Here is a 17,398-nt window from a genome sequence, read left to right as displayed (position 1 = left end):
TGATTAGCATTTTGGTACCTGAATTAAAATCAGATAATTCTGTGTGTCTTTGGCTTTTTCATTTTTGCAATTTGAAAATAAGCTTATCTTAGTTGTCTGAAATATTATTGGGTCTGAAGTGCTATCCTGATTACAAAGAATTCAAGAGAACAAGGCTCAAGATTCTTTTTCCATATAATAATCAAGGAATTCATATAATTGTCTTTTTTAGATATGCATTTAAATGGCTCTCATCCACCTCTTTTCCAACCAAAATGATTCTATAATGAAAATCTATTTCAAAAACTACCTATTTAAAAAGCTTTTCAAAAAGCTTTCAATATCAAAATAGTCAAGTACTCTTGGAAAACCTTTCTAAAATAATTTTTCTAACTATTGTTAATCTCCCACGAATTATTTTCCTTAAAGAGCTATGGTTAGTAATTACTTTTTACACCAACTGTGATACAATATAGTCTTGAACAGTATTATTTTAATGGCAAAACTGTAGGCAGAGTTTAAGACAGTACATATTCTATTGCTTTTCATATATAATTATGGCATTTTTATACAGATTTTCAGGGCATGTTTCTTAGAATGCCTACATAGGTGATATATTTTATTACCTTTGAACATTGATCTGCTCAACTTAAAAATAAGTAATCACTATGCTCACAAAATGTTCTTATCTGTAAAGACTTTATAGCTTAAAAGGTATTAATTAATGTGGAATCATTTATCTAGCAGCTTTACCAAACTTTCATTAGCCTAGAAATCATTTTATTGACTGCTATTCATTAGTTACATTTTTTTCTTCCAGTTTTATTGAGACATGATTGTCAAAAAAACACTGTATAAATTTAAGGTGGACAGACAATGATTTACCTACATATGCCACTGACTGTGTGGATCACAATAAACTGTGGAAAACTCTGAAAGAGATGGAAATACCAGACCACCTGACCTGCCTCTTGAGAAACCTGTATGCAGGTCAGGAAGCAACAGTTAGAATTGGACATATAACAACAGACTGGTTCCAAATAGGAAAAGGAGTACGTCAAGGCTGTACATTGTCACCCTGCTTATTTAACTTATATGCAGAGTACATCATGAGAAACCCTGGGCTGGAGGAAGCACAGGCTGGAATCAAGATTGCTGGGAGAAATATCCATAACCTCAGATATGCAGATGACACCACCCTTATGGCAGAAAGTAAAGAAGAACTTTTAAAGAGCCTCTTGATGAAAGTGAAAGAGGAGAGTGAAAAAGTTGGCTTAAAGCTCAACATTCAGAAAACAAAGATCATGGCATCCGGTCCCATCACTTCATGACAAATAGGGAAACAGTGGAAACAGTGTCAGACTTTATTTTTCTGGGCTCCAAAATCACTGCAGATGGTGACTGCAGCCATGAAATTAAAAGACGCTTATTCCTTGGAAGGAAAGTTATGCCCAACCTAGACAGTATATTGAAAAGCAGAAACGTTACTTTGTTAACAAAGGTCTGTCTAGTCAAGGCTATGGTTTTTCCAGTAGTTATGTATGGATGTGAGAGCTGGACTATATAAAGAAAGCTGAGCGCAGAAGAACTGAAGCTTTTGAACTGTGGTGTTGGAGAAGACTCTTGAGAGTCCCTTGGACAGCAAGGAGCTCCAACTAGTCCATCCTAAAGGAGATCAGTCCTGAGGGTTCATTGGAAGGACTGATGTTGAAGCTGAAACTCCAATACTTTGGCCACCTGATGCAAAGAGCTGACTTGTTTGAAAAGACCCTGATGCTGGGAAAGATTGAGGACAGGAGGATAAGGGGACGACAGAGGATGAGATGACTGGATGGCATGTCAGACTCAATGGACATGGGTTTGGGTGGACTCCAAGAGTTGGTGACGGACAGGGAGGCCTGGCGTGCTGCGGTTCATGGGGTCGCAAAGAGTCCAACACGACTGAGCGACTGAATTGAACTGAACACACATCATGAAAACACCAAGTGAATATCCATCATCTCATATAGACAGAAAATTAAAGAAACAGAAGAAAAAATTTGTGATGAAAGCTCTTAGGATTTACTCGCTTAACAATTTTCATAAGTAACATACAATGTGTTTGTATGTGTGTGTGTGTGCTCAGTCATGTCTGATTCTTTGCCACCCCATGGACTTTAGCCCACCAGGCTCCTCTGCCCATGGGGATTCACCAGGCAAGAATACTGGAGTGGGTTGCCACACCTTCCTCCAGGCGATCTTCCCAACCTAGGGATCCAACCTGCGTCTCCTGCTTTGCAGGCAGATTCTGTACCACTGAGCCACCTGGGAAGCCCCATAGCATACACTAGTGTCAGTCGCATTTATCATGTTGTATATTACATCCCTAGTTCCTTTTTTAGTCTTTCCTGGGGGTTCTGCACTGTGCTGCATGTGGGATCCTAGTTTTTTTAAACTTTGTGGTGCACCTCCAAGCACGTGGGATCTTAGATCCCCAGACGGAATGGAACCTGGGCCCCCTGCAGTGGAAGGGCAGGCAGAGTCTTAACTGCTGGCCAGCCAGGGAAGTGCACATCCCTGGTTCTAATAGCAACTATCCTCTCCTTGCCTCCCTGCTCACCTTTCCGTCTCCCATCCCCCCCTCCTTGATACCATGTCACAATCGTTCTCTTTTACAGGCAGTTTTATATTACCACCACAATTTCAAGAATGCTGTGAAGAAAAACTTAGTAGGTTGATTTTTTAAATTGTTCCCTCTCAAGTGATCTGCAAAAGAGAAGTAAATGCTACCAGTTTTGATTAAGTATTTTATTTAGGCAGTTTTGAAATATATACTGTTCTTCCACATTTATAGATATTATAATTTATTTCACTTAAAAAGAACTGAATTGGTCGCTTCAACAAAATCATTTTCGGCTTTTCTTGGCCACGCAGGACGCGGGATCTTAGTTTCTAACAAGGTCATTCTTTAATAACAACATAGTAATACTTGACTCTTTTCAAAGTAAAATGAAATCTGTTACATAAACTTACTGTACTTCTGAGTATTAAAAAAAAAAAGGATTTATTCAAATACTTTCTTCTATTCTATCTTTCGCTGCACTTAGAATTCTTCAACGACTGAGGCTATGTCATGCTCCTTTGTCAATTCAGAGCCTCATACGGTGCCTGTAACTTAAGTGCTTCTGTAACTGTCAGCTGAGTCACTGACACGCTGACCAGCTGGTGGGGAACCACCATGTCTCCATCATCTCTAAGAAAAAGAAAGGTTTAAAAAAAAAAAAAAAGTGGGGGACTTAAATTTAAAACGATAATAAACAGAAAACAGAATAAAGGAGCTGCAAAATATTCAATAATAAAAATCTAATTAGATCAGTATAGATTTTCCCAGTGGGGAAGAAAAGACTGAAAAAAAGATGGGTTGGTGGGGAGGGATAAATGAGTTTGGGATTAACAGATTCATGCTACTATACATAACATAAACAAGGACTTACTCATAACACAGGGAACTATAGTCAATATCTTGTAAAACCTATAAAGGAAAACATCTGAAAAAGAAAAAATACACACACACACAGATACAACTAAATCAGCTTGCTCTACATCCGACACGAAACACTGTAAATCAACTATACCTCAATTAAAAAAAAAAAAAAATTTTTTTAAAAAGCAAAGTGGACTCTGGCTGCAATGCTTATAGAGTCAGGAAAAGATAGGAAGGTCAAAAGGAAGCCACTATTGTAGAGAAAAGAAGGATTGGGGGCCAGAGCATAGTAACAACAGTGATAAAGGAAAGAAATGAATATGGATTACCTTTGTGCTTTAGGTACCTCTATCAAGAAAAATTCTTGGACTTCCTTGGTGGCCCAGTGGATAAGAATCTGCCTGCCAATACAGCAGACATAGTTTAATCCCTGGTCTAGGAAGATGCCACATGCTGAGGAGCACCTAAGTCCAGGAACCACAGCTACTGAGCCTGTGTGCTGCAATTGCTGAAGCCTGTACACCCTAGAGCCTGTGCTCCACAACAAGAGAAGCCACCTCAAGGAGAAGCCCAAGCACTGCAACTCGAGAGCAGCCCCTGCTCACCGCAACTAGAAAAAGCCTGCATGCAGCACCCAACACAGCCAAAAAAGTTAAATTAGTTAATTAAAAAGAAAATCCTCTTCAGATTGGATGGGTTTAAACAAGCATTGGCATCTTGCACAAAATGGGCATTTAATAAATTTAATCAATGAATCAATGGAAACCAAAGCTCAATATGTGTAAGATTAAAGAAAGTTGGGCTTCCCTGGCAGCTCAGCTGGTAAAGAATCCGCCTGCAATGCAGGAGACCCCGGTTCTATTCCCAGATCAGGAAGATCCCCTGGAGAAAGGATAGGTTACCCACTGTAGCATTCATGGGCTTCCTTGGTGGCTCAGATGATAAAGAATCCGCCTGCAATGCGGGAGACATGGTTCGATCCCTGGGTTGGGAAAATCCCCTGGAGGAGGGCAAGGCAATCCATTCCAGTATTCTTACCTGGAGAATCCCATGGACAGAGGAGCCTGGTGGGCTACAGTCCATGGAGTCGCAGAGAGTTGGACACAACTGAACGACTAAGCACAGCACAGCTGCTCTAAGTAAACCATCGACAAGGTACAACATACCACTCTAGTTACAAAGTCCATCCAGCTGCAAGGGAAAGGGGATCCTGTCAACTTCTGATCACTGAAGTTAAATGTAACTCTAGACAAGATGCTCAAACTACCGCACAATTGCACTCATCTCACACGCTAGTAAAGTAATGCTCAAAATTCTCCAAGCCAGGCTTCAGCAATATGTGAACCGTGAACTTCCTGATGTTCAAGCTGGTTTTAGAAAAGGCAGAGGAACCAGAGATCAAATTGCCAACATCTGCTGGATCATGGAAAAAGCAAGAGAGTTCCAGAAAAACATCTATTTCTGCTTTATTGACTATGACAAAGCCTTTGACTGTGTGGATCACAATAAACTGTGGAAAATTCTGAAAGAGATGGGAATACCAAACCACCTGACGTGCCTCTTGAGAAATCTATATGCAGGTCAGGAAGCAACAGTTAGAACTGGACATGGAACAACAGACTGGTTCCAAATAGGAAAAGGAGTACGTCAAGGCTGTATACTGTCACCCTGCTTATTTAACTTCTATGCAGAGTACATCATGAGAAATGCTGGACTAGAAGAAGCACAAGCTGGAATCAAGATTGCCGGAAGAAATATCAATAACCTCAGATATGCAGATGATACCACCCTTATGGCAGAAAGTGAAGAGGAACTCAAAAGCCTCTTGATGAAAGTGAAAGAGGAGAGAGAAAAAGTTGGCTTAAACCTCAACATTCAGAAAATGAAGATCATGGCATCCAGTCCCATCACTTCATGGGAAATAGATGGGGAAACAGTGGAAACAGTGTCAGACTTTACTTTTTTGGGTTCCAAAATCACTGCAGATGGTGATTGCAGCCATGAAATTAAAAGATGCTTACTCTTTGGAAGGAAAGTTATGACCAACCTAGATAGCATATTCAAAAGCAGACACATTACTTTGCCAACAAAGGTCCGTCTAGTCAAGGCTATGGTTTTTCCTGTGGTCATGTATGGATGTGAGAGTTGGACTGTCAAGAAAGCTGAGCGCCGAAGAATTGATGCTTTTGAACTGTGGTGTTGGAGAAGACTCTTGAGAGTCCCTTGGACTACAAGGAGATCCAACCAGTCCATTCTGAAGGAGATCAGCCCTGGGATTTCTTTGGAAGGAATGATGCTAAAGCTGAAACTCCAGTCCTTTGGCCACCTCATGCGAAGAGTTGACTCATTGGAAAAGACTCTGATGCTGGGAGGGATTGGGGGCAGGAGAAGGGGACGACAGAGGATGAGATGGCTGGATGGCATCACCGACTCGATGGACGTGAGTTTGAGTGAACTCCAGGAGTTGGTGATGGACAGGGAGGCCTGGCGTGCTGCGATTCATGGGGTCGCAGAGTCGGACTGAGCGTCTGAACTGACTGAACTGAACTAGACAAGATTATCACTGAGATTAAATGTAACTCTAGACAAGATTTTAGAGTCATGTCTGAGAGAAGTCTGTGAACGTAGAAAAAGCAGCAACCGACCTAGGTGACTGGAAACCATTATAGTTTCACTAAGAACAAGCAATGTCAGATTAGTACTCTTTTTTTTTTCTGACATTTATTGAACAGATAGGATTTTTAAAGATGAAGGATATGAAATTATTTGGGTTTTAGGAAGGCAAGTGTTAAAGTTCCTTATAAATTCCTTGTGAAAACCTGGAAATATCTGAGATAGATAATGATAAATTAGTTTCATTTCTAATTGGCTGAACAACTTGAACCAAAGAATTAATTTTTTTCAAATCAACCCTCAGGTCTCTAGCAGGACAAGAATGCTCTTAGCCCACCTCATCAACACTTTAATAAAATTTGTATGAACACTGTACCAGCATTATCAAACTTAAAGTTTATCAAATGTATGGAAAAACAATAAGTTTTTTTTACTGAATGACCAAACTAAGACTCTTTTTTTTTTTTAAAGAGTAAACATACTGGAACCAATCTGACAAGATAAAATTCAACTGGGATAGATACGAAGTCCTACCGAAACATATTCTATTAAAGAACTTGGAGAGCATGGACAAAACTCAAATTTCAGCTGATGGCAAAATCAATAATGGATAACGCACACAGCACTTAAATGGCAGGGACCATTCTAAATGCTTAACACGTATGTACTCATTTATTCTTTAAAACAACCCTATGAAACAGGTACCATCATAAACCCCATTTTACAGATGAGAAAACTGAGGCCCTGGGTGTTTACATAATTTACTCAAGGTTACCCGGCTGATATACAGCCAGGATTTAAATCCAAGCAGGCTAGCTCCAGAATTCATTTCCTTAGACAGGACATTATCATGAATTAACAGTGCAATGTGGTTGCCAAAAGAAGCAAGACTACTCTTAATGTGCTTTAAAATCTGAGTGATGACTTCTGGTTCTCTCCACAGGTTAATACCTAATCAAAGGTATTACACAGCTAAGAAGGGTATGGACCAACTGACAAAAATCCACAAATAAGCCATCAGTATTGTGAAGAGGTGCAAATCAAAACGACAAATCCACTAGAGGAAGTTAAAGACTGAGAATATTTTGTCCAGAGAAGAAAAGAATCAGGAAAACATAGCAAGTGTCTTTGAATATTTGAAAACTCACAGAAGAGACAGAACTAGAACCAGTGAAGAGAGAACTTTAGTTCAATAAAAGAAATCATTTCTTAGAAGTTAAAGTTGTCCAAATATCTTTACCTCAGAACCTATGAATCTTCTCTCCAGAGAATATCCAAATACATATAATTTTGTATAAAGTTTTCAAGGGCTCACAAATCTACTTTTAAATCTATTTATGTCCTACCCCTAGAATCATATACCCCAGATTAAAATGGAAAGAATTCAAGTATGAAGAGGTGAATATATTTAATCTAGAAAAATCATCACAACTTAAAATTCTATCATTGAAAAAAACTCTGAACTCTATGCTTTCTAGTTTCTTCTAAGATACATTGCAATAAGAGCTTAAAATATGATGCTGAGTTCAGAAAAAAAGTGAAATCAAGTTTACCAAGTGACAATGTAAACTGACTACAAGATCTGACTATCAGTAATAATGGCTTATTACTTAATCTTTAAAAGAAACATACCTAAGTTTAAAGATAAAAAAATAAGATGCTAAGGTACTACTCATATCTAATATTTAATGCCCAAATTAGAAAGTGCCTCCTTCTACTTTCAAGCCTTAATCTTTTCATCTTTCAGTCCCAGTTAACTGTTAAGGTTGACAAACTAAGAAAACAATGAACTAGAAGTTAGAATACCAGGTTCTAACCTACACCATGAAATTAATTTTGGCTTAATCTGTTTCTTACCATACTCTAAAAACTTTCCTGTATCTAAATGGGCTTTAAAAATGGTAAAGTGCAGATGTAACTATAAACAACTCATGTATTATGTATAAAACATAAAAATGTCAACAACAACAAAAAACCAGTTTTTCTATAATGCTAAAAAAAAAAAGCAAAGGTATATTCACATTACAATTCCTAATTCCAAAAAGCAATCTCTGAATCCTTCAGGTTGTGTTTCAGTGAATAATTTTCATCCACAAACACTTTCCACATTAAGCATAAATCTATCTGTACATCCAATTTCAAGCTGCATTGAGAGGACATAGCTCAGACAGTTAAGAATTTTGGCTGCAAGGGAAAAACTCGAAAGTGCCAACTGGACGTCCCCATTTCCAAGAGTTGGTGGGAAAGGTACATGACCACAAAATGGTAACATTAAGTATGACACACTTGAAAATTCTGTTTTCTCTCTTAATTAACCAACCACACATAACGAGAACTCAACACCAGGAGTTTAATAAGTCTTGGGCCTTTATTAAATATAAGCACCACACTGCTGAAACTGCAACTGTACTGCCAGAACAGGGCTACAGACACCATGTCTGCCATGAGACTAGACTCTAGTTCCAGGCACAAGATGTTCTAATAAATAACAAACGCATCAAGCGCCAGCGCACAAGCGTGACAGAATCTGGGGTCTAGACATTTGATTTTTCTCCCAGTGCTACTTGAGAATGGCCACTGCCATTAAAGATTTATTACAGTAACAGGATAGTGATAAAACTTTAGCTAAATGGCAGGCCAACCAAGGAAATGGAAAAGCAACATGCAATAACAGATCAACTAAACTAGTTCCTATTTAATTTTGTACAGTAAGGCTCATGATTACACTGTATAAAGAACAGATGAATAACCTAAACTGTACCTACTAGGTAAAGATGATTTCAAGCCATTATGAGAAAAGTGGCCCAGAAAAAAATCAGGCTATAGAACTCAAGTGGAAAAAACACACTAAGATTTGGGAGAGAAAGGGGAAGGAAGGGAATGAGCTACTGACTTACTAAAAAGAGAGCAAAGAAGTGGGACAGGGAGTCTGAGCCCTCTGAGACAGAATGAGAAAGAAAAAGAATTCAAAGGCTCAAAGGGAGCTTTAGCAGTGAATACAGAAAGAGATGAAACTGTTAACTGTCTCAACAGAAAAAAACAAAAACAATAGGGGGAACTTTTCTAAACCATCATTCAGGGTGGTCAGTTCAATGCCTAACTCATGCATGGCAGGGCACTTCGTAGGACGCACACTTCGTTCCAAGTAGTTCCACCGATCAGCCCATTTTCCCCTGGCACCACCCCCAATAGGGGGTTACTACTACAGATGAAGAAACTGAGACCACACAACGCCAGGGAACACAAGCTGGTACCAGGGACTGGGCGCTCATCTTAGCTGCACTTCTCCCTGCAAGATCCTATAAAAATCTCACACTTTTCTATGGAAAGGAACCTTAAATCTCTTCTGGGCCCAAAAGTGATCCCCTACTTTAGAGAAAAGTTCCCCTGCGGAGGTTGCAAGGCTCTTCCAAGCGCAAGAGGTGTTGGAACTCTGAAATACACCTGGTAGAGACAGATGGAGGCATGTGGGTCATGAAAGGAGAAAAAGTCGGAAAAGTCAGACTTAGAAGCCATTCTTCTGCCCTAAAGATACCGAAAAAGTAGAAAGCAGCCCTTCCTCTCTTCCAGCAGGCGTGACTCAAGGACGGTGCCTCCCCGCAATCTGCTGTGCGTGTTGGGGGTAGGGGGTAGTCTCCGGTTTCCCACTCCCTTCCCCAGGCACTCAAGGGTTACTCGGCCGGGCCTGGAAGATTGCGTGGGAATAAACAGATGGGACCCAGAGTGACCAGGGGGCCCTGAGGCGCAGGGAGGGAAACCTGCCCAGAAACACGCCGGGCCGGGTCCAGAGGCCCTCCGCACGGAGCCCGCGCCCGCGCCCTGGACCTTACCACCGCTTGGCTGCAGGGGACGAGGCGGCCGCGCAGGACTGTTCTTCGAGCTTGGAGCGCGTCTTCAGGCGCCTCTGCTACAGTGGCGCCAGCGCTTGGCGGCGCCCGGGTCCCGGCGGACTCACACTCGGGGAAGGGTGGGCGATCCGCGGCCTGCCTAGTCGAGGCCCTGGAGTTCTAAGCCCCGGGACGCCGACCGCGCGCGCGCGCCTTCGAGCCTGCCCAAAGAGGAAGGGTTAGGGCGCGCCTCGAGAACCGAGCAGCGCCAGCGGCTGCAGCCGAAATCTCCGGCGGCTTCGTCCGCCCTCGCCCGGCCTAGCCACTGCCCCGCTTCCCCCGCGCAAGCTTTGGCGGCGGAGCAGCACGGTGAGCGCCGATTGGCCCTCTGGGTGAATGACGTACGGCGCCTCTCCTCACGGATTGGCCAGGCTGGCGGTGCGTGCACGGAGTAAACAAACCCCGCCCCCAGGCTTCCCAAGGAGAGGAGGGGGCCCCCGAGGTGGAGGAGCGGGGTCTCAAGCACTCTGCGGGGTACCTGGGTTATCCCCTGGAGGTTCTCAGGGGATCGCCTACGACGATCCTGCCGCGTGCTTCCCAGCCGCCTCCGGAGCAGGTTACAGGGCCTGAGGCCTACAATTATAGCCACACCCTCTCCCCCTTCCCCCGGCCTGGGTGGGAATCTTGACTTTTCCATCCGCCCCCATCCCCCCGGCCCCTTGCAAGAAAACCCCGATCTTTCTTAGAAAAAGGAAAACGGGCGTCCCTAGTTCCCAGGCACATCTCGGTTCCCAGTCACTTGATCAGTCACCTCCGGGGGAGCAGCCTAGAGGGGCAAGGGGACGAGTGATGAGGCCACGTGTGGGGCCAAGTTTGCAGTACCCTGTAAATTATTCAGACAGTGGGTTAAAGACTGCTAGGGTGTGAGATTTTCAACAAACCGGCAAGTAAGATCCAAAACCGAGCAGGTCACCATGTCACATGGACGCTGAAGAGAAAATCGCAGCTCCCACCCCCAGATACCTGTCTTATTTAGTTCAATGTTAATAATACATTCTGTGCCTATCTGAAAAATCATGTGTGAGTTTACATTTTAGTGGGCTTCCCCTGTGGCTCGGTTAGTAAAGAATCCGCCTGCAACGCGGGAGATCTGGGTTTGATCCCTGGGTTGGGAAGATCCCCTGGATAAGGGAAAGGCTACCCACTCCACTCTTCTGGCCTGGAGAACTCCACGGACTGTGTAATCGATGAGGTAGCAAAGAGGCAGACGGGACTGAGCGACTTTCATTTCACTTCACTTACATTTTAGTGGGGTGGTAAAGATAATATACAAAAGAAATAAGTGAAATATAAGCTATGTTACATGTTGGGACATGCTGTGGGGAACAAACCTAGAAGACCAGGAATGGCTTTAAAGGATGGCCTGTCTTAGAGTGCTTAGTCAAGGTAGCAAGAAAGTGCCATTTAAATAAATACCTAAAGGAAGTGGGGGAGGTGAGAATGCACCTTTGGACCTTTCTCTCGGGTGGGGTGGAGTGGAGAGAGAATTTCTGCATAATTGTTCATAGATAAAGTCCTAGGCGGTCAAGAAAGCCCAATGAAGTCTCCTTGAACTGATTCTAAAATGCAAAAGCCCCAAAGGAGTCATTACCTTGCATTTTTCAGTGATGGATCAATAGATGTAGTTTCCACAGAAATTTTGTTGAGGTTTTAACTTAAGTACTTTTCAAACACTCTAGGGACGAAGATACAAAAGTGAGCAAAACAGATGAAACCTCCATCCTCAAGGAGCTCAGTCTAGCAGGAGAGCTGGATTGTAAACTGCCTCAGTATACTGTATAAATAATCCAAGAAGTATTAATAGACACATGGCTGTGCTTGGGCTAATGGGGGAGGGGGAGTGGTGGATGTTAATTTAGGAAGAGTACCTTGAAATTTTTTTTAATTGAATAAAATTGCTTTATTTAATATATAATGAAGTATAATATACTAAACATGTTTGGAATCTTTATCTATGAAGACAACTCTGCTAAATATTGGTGTAAGGCTATGGATTCAGTGATTCTCTAACTTCTGTAAATTTTTAAGGTGAGAGTCTGAAGATGATATTAAGTTAAACCATATGAAATTGTTAATATTTGGCAATTTTCATGTTTCCTGTAGAGTTAATATGAGGGTTTTGCTATGTAATATAGTAATACATGTAATACATATAGTAAGTATTCCATAAATAATGGTTATTATGATCATTTGATAATAGTGCTTTTGAAAAAAAATGCTTTAAAAGTCAGTGTTTCATAACAGCTTCCGATACCATGAAGTAAAGTGGGCATGCAGGTTTCAAATTTTCCATATACTGGTTTGATCTAGCTGTGAATTTCCATGACCTAATCAGGGTATGCTGTAAAAGACACTAAATGCTAGTTTCACAGCAGGCCAAGAAATTCAGAATAAGGAACAGCTTGATTTTGAAGCCAAAAACTGAAAATTCTCCAGAACAGAATAAATTGTCAAGTTGCTTCAGGGAGGAAAATTCATGTAAATCAATTTTTCATTCCCACTCACAGCTTCAATTTAGCAATTTGCACAACAGTCAGCTTTCTCTCTTCCTTCTCATTTCCCCACTAAAAGATCTGATTTCCTTTGAAAAGGAAAATAAAGCATCCACTATCTCCAAGGAAGGAGAGTAGATGTTTGAAACATGACAGAACACTTATTGATTCTGCAAACACTTACTAAGCACTTATTATACACTAACAGTGCAAGGTACTGGAAATACACATATAAGTGTCCAAAGAACTTCCTTTGTTCATAGGTGTTCCTTGTGTGTAGAATAATCCCCCAGTTCACCCACACCTCATCTACACATGCTTTCTCATCTAAGCTAAAACAACACTCTCTGGAAAAGCTTCCTGACTCCGGCCCTTTGCCCATAAAATTGTCTTTCTAACATTCATGAAACTTGCAATTACTCATTTAGTACCTGTATCCTGTATCATTTAGTACCAGGGAAGCCCTTGTTAGACTGCAAGTTCCTTGCAAATTGGAGGTCTGTCATCCTATTCACTGGGCTTCTCTGGTGACTCAGTGGTAAAGAATCTGCCTGCAACGCAGGAGATGCAGGTTCTATCCCTGAGTCAGGAAGATCCCCTGGAGAAGGGAATGTCAACCGACTCCAATATTCTTGCCTGGGAGATCCCATGGACAGGGGAGCCTGGTAGGCTACAGTCCACAGGGCCACAAAGTGTCGGACACGACTTAAAAGCGACTAAACACACACACTCACACACACACACACATCCTATTCACTACAATATCCTCAGTGCCTTAGGGAAGCTCAGTAAGTTTTTATTGAATGGATGAGTTCCACAGCCTAGCACATTTGGAAAGAGGAGACATACATACATACATAAATTAAATAAATTAAAATATAAATAAATAAATAAAAACTTGTAAATTTGTGGGCCAACAAACCCGCTGGCCATGAAAGAGATCTGTTAAGAGTTAAACCTGAGGAAACTGTCTGTGCTCCTCTCTCCTGGGGCTGGGTACTGCTTTCAGTAGGTGGAGCTATATGGCTCCTGGATTAGTGCCTCTCAACCTTTAATGTGCCCAGGAATCACTTAGAGATCTTATTAAAATTCAGACTCTAGATCAGCAGGTCCCAGGTGGGGTATAGAATCTGCATTTCCAACAAATTTCCAACTGCTTCATCAGACGCTACACTCTGAGTGACAAGGTCCTTCCTGACCCCTTTTTGCCATTCGCAAAGATCCGTAGTTGTCTAGACTTTCGCAGTTGCAGATATGACTTTTTTTTTTTTAATATGCTGTTTTCACATCTAATCCATCCAGTGATAAAGGAAATAACCCTTAAGAGAACAATGTGTTACATCAAGGCCTTGTCTTCCAGAGACAGTCCTATTATATGGCCTTTAGTCACATTAAAAGGGCAGAGTGGAATCAAAGCCCTGGAATTTCTTTAGTGAGGGACACAACTTTCTCCTTATTACATTTCTGGAATGACTTGTTCAGTGGAAAGATTTCACAGTCATCATTAGTAAAAGTAACCTCTTCTTAATATCAAACCCAAAATTATTTTTAGGATAAAATTTTACTTGTCCTAAAAACATAGAGGTATGTCCTAAACACATGAGGTATAAGAAATAATAATGATCCAGCAGTCCTACTCCTGGGCATATATCTGGATAGAACTATAATTCAAAAAGATACATGCACCTCTGTGTTCATAGCAGCACCTCTGTGTTCATAGCGGCACTATTTACAATAACCAAGACATGGAAACAAACTAAATGTCCATCAACAGAAGAATAGATAAAGAAAATGCGGTACCTGTCTATAGTGGAATATTCTCGGCCAAAAAAAAAGAATGAAATAATGCCATTTGCAGTAACATGGGTGGACACAGATAGCATGTGACATCACTTGTATGTGGAATCTCAAATAGGACACACAAGGACTTATCTATGAAAAAGCAATAGATTCACAGCTATAGACAACAGGCTTGTGCTTTCTAAGGGGAATGGGATAGGGGAGGGATGGAGTGGGGGAGGCTGGGATTAGCAGATACAAACTATTATATCTGCTAACTAATAGAGAGAGGTATATTTATACACTGGCTCCTGACCCCATTGTTTATGCATTACTCATATGGGAGCAACTGTCTAGCATTCCAGACTAAACCAGGGATGAAAAATGACAGAATGAGTTTAAATGAGTATTCCAAGCTGGGAGGCAGAGAAATTCCAGCTCAGAAAACCAGAGATATGGTAAAGTAAGGTGTGTTCATGTTACACTCGGGTAGCGGATTGCTGCAACTGGAATAAAAATGTGGGCTAAGAGGATGTGGAATGGGGCAAGAGGTGACCAATAATGATATAAGTAATTGAATAATAAATGGAGAACAGGCAACAGCTTCCCCTTACAGTAGAATTCCAATGAATAAATGTAAAGAAATAATGGAAGTGGAAATAGAAAACTCCTGATAATAGGCAAATAGTACAAGAATCATTATTGCAGACAAGAAGCATCTGTGGAAGTTAAAACTAGTAAGTGAAACTGTGGTGGGAAACAGAAAATTTACATGGTCTAAAAGTATCTCCTCACAAGATTCTTTAAAATATATATATTTATTTATTTATTTATTTATTTGACTGCGATGGGTCTTAGCAGTGGCATGAGAACTTTCAATTGCAGCATGTGGGATCTAGTTCCCTGATCAGGGACTGAACCCAGGCCCCCTGCAATGGGAGCATGAAGTCTTAGCACTAGACCACCAGGGAAGTCCCTCCTAACAAGATTCTTAACTGCAAAGGAGAAAATAGTAAACTTATGATGGAAAAACCTGGCAGGCACCCTCTTCACCAAAGGATCAAGGTTAACAACAATAATAAGACATACTGATTCCTGGTAGGATGCACTGAGGCCATGGATATCACTTCTGCAGGATTCTAACAAAAATTCAGAACCTTAACCTAATCAGAAGAAAATATCTGGCCAACCTAAATGGAGGGCCAGTTATAAAATAACTTATAAAATAATAAAATATTATTTTATTTAAAATCTTATAAAATAACTACCAGTGTTCTTAAAAAATGTGAAGTTCATGAAAGAGAGACTAGGCAGTCACAGACTGCAGGAGATTAAGAAGACAGAAAAATTAAATGAAATGTGGGATACTGGATTGAATCCTGGGCCAGAAAAAGGACAATAGTTGGAAAACCAACAAAATTCAGGTAAGGTCTGTAGATTATACTACTGTACCAGTGTGAATTTCCCATTTTGAGCAATTACGGTTATGTAAGATGTAAATTAGGAGAAGCTGGGGGACAGAAGAACTCTGTGTACTATTAATACTTTTAGAACTTTCCAGTAAGTCTACAATTATTTCAAAATAAAAAGAAAACTAAGTAGTAGAAATCAACTATACTTCAATTTTTTTAAAAAAATTCTAAATACTAGGGAATCTTAGATTTTAAACAGATTCTGTTCCAGTAGATTTGGAGTGAGGCTTGGAGTGCACCTTTTGTGAAAAGCACTCTGGTGACCTAGAGACTGCTAGTCTCAATAGCATATGGGAGTAGCAAGACTTTTCCCCTCCTGCTGTATTAAGGTGAAACTGACATGTAATAAACGATGCACCAAGTCAGTAGTCTGATGATCTTAGACATGTGTAGCCACTGAACCCACCTGATTTGCCCTTCCTTTCTCTGTCAATTCTAAAGGAAATCAACCCTGAATATTCCCTGGAAGGACGGATGCAGAAGCCGAAGCTCCAGTACCTTGGCCACCTTATGCAAAGAGGTGGCCACTCATTGGAAAAGACCAGATGTTGGGAAAGTTTGAAGGCAAAAGGAGAAGGGGACAACAGAGGAAGAGATGGTTAGATAGCATCACAGACTGAATGGACATGAATTTGAGCAAACTCTAAGAGATAGTGAAGGATGGAGGAGCCTGGCATGCTGCGATCAAAGAGTCAGACAACTTAGCGACTGAACAACAACCACCTCGGTGGCACAGTGGTAAGGAATCTGCCTGCCAACGCAGGAGATGCAGGTTCGACCCCTGGGTCAGGAAGATCCCTTGGAGAAGAAAAACAGCAATCCAGTCCAGTACTCTTGCCTGGGAAAATCCATGGACAAAGGCTACCACGGGGTCCCAAAGAGTCAGACACTAATGAGCGACTCTCTAACACACACACACGATAATTGCCTTATATTTTCCACCTCTTAATGGGTTGTTTCTAAATGGGAAAAAAATTATTACTCCCTATCATTTTCATTAAATTTTTCCTATGATTTCTTTTACAGTCACATTCTTTAAAAATAATTTTATATTATTTAGTGTAATTTATAGTCACATGAATTTCAGAAAAGTCAGCTCCATGTATCTCCCCCTTCCTTGTCCTCTTTATCAAACTAGTATGACTTGAACAACAACAAAAAACAAACCCCTTCCTTTCTTCTAATAACTGGATGTTTATCATCCTTCAAAATTCCTACTGCAGAATGAACCAGGCTCCACTTCCATCAGGGAATAGAATCTAGATTTGTCTGATGACTCCTCCACCAGGATCATCGGGATATCACTATTTATGTGTACATATGTGAAGCAACAGAGAAACATTAAATAAAAATGGCTTTAATACATAATATGTATAGATCATCACTCACTGTTTTATTGTAACTTTTGAAATAATTTTAATAATAATTTTCACAATGGATTTTTAAGAGCTCCTAGGTTAATTCCATCATATTAGCCTTTGAAATTGTTTTCTCCAGTTATTTTAAAAATTTCCTAAACATTTAAGTATACAGTATATTTTCACAAGAGACTGTATCATCTTTTTCCCACTACAAAAAAATTACATCTCTTCTCTAGCAATTTCCTTTGTGCAAGAAAGTAGAATATAGAGCAAGTTTAAACAGTATCTAAAGAGGCAGAGTTACAGAAAACCTTTCTTCTCTAATCATATTAAGCCCCAATTTTTCTTCTAG

General features: G+C 40.7%; 1 protein-coding gene across 14 annotated transcripts in view; it reads right to left on the bottom strand.

Annotated features, from left to right (window-relative positions):
* TFDP2 (transcription factor Dp-2) overlaps window positions 1-10,223 on the bottom strand; it is a 200,152-nt gene extending 189,929 nt beyond the window's left edge. For 10 of the 14 annotated variants that reach the window (XM_070375121.1, XM_070375101.1, XM_070375109.1 and 7 more), the window contains exon 1: window positions 9,886-10,222. The gene's annotated coding sequence lies outside the window, so the exon portion shown is untranslated. Of the gene's footprint in view, window positions 1-9,885 lie in introns of all 14 variants that reach the window. The other 4 variants (XM_070375051.1, XM_070375043.1, XM_070375064.1 and 1 more) reach the window with 1 other exon arrangement.
* Between the last annotated feature and the right edge of the window lie 7,175 nt (window positions 10,224-17,398).

The sequence above is a fragment of the Bos mutus genome, chromosome 1 (assembly GCF_027580195.1).
Source record: "Bos mutus isolate GX-2022 chromosome 1, NWIPB_WYAK_1.1, whole genome shotgun sequence".
In the NCBI taxonomy this organism is placed as follows: Eukaryota; Metazoa; Chordata; class Mammalia; order Artiodactyla; family Bovidae; genus Bos; species Bos mutus.
Note: the sequence above shows the minus strand (reverse complement) of the source record. Positions and strands in the feature narration are given on the sequence as shown.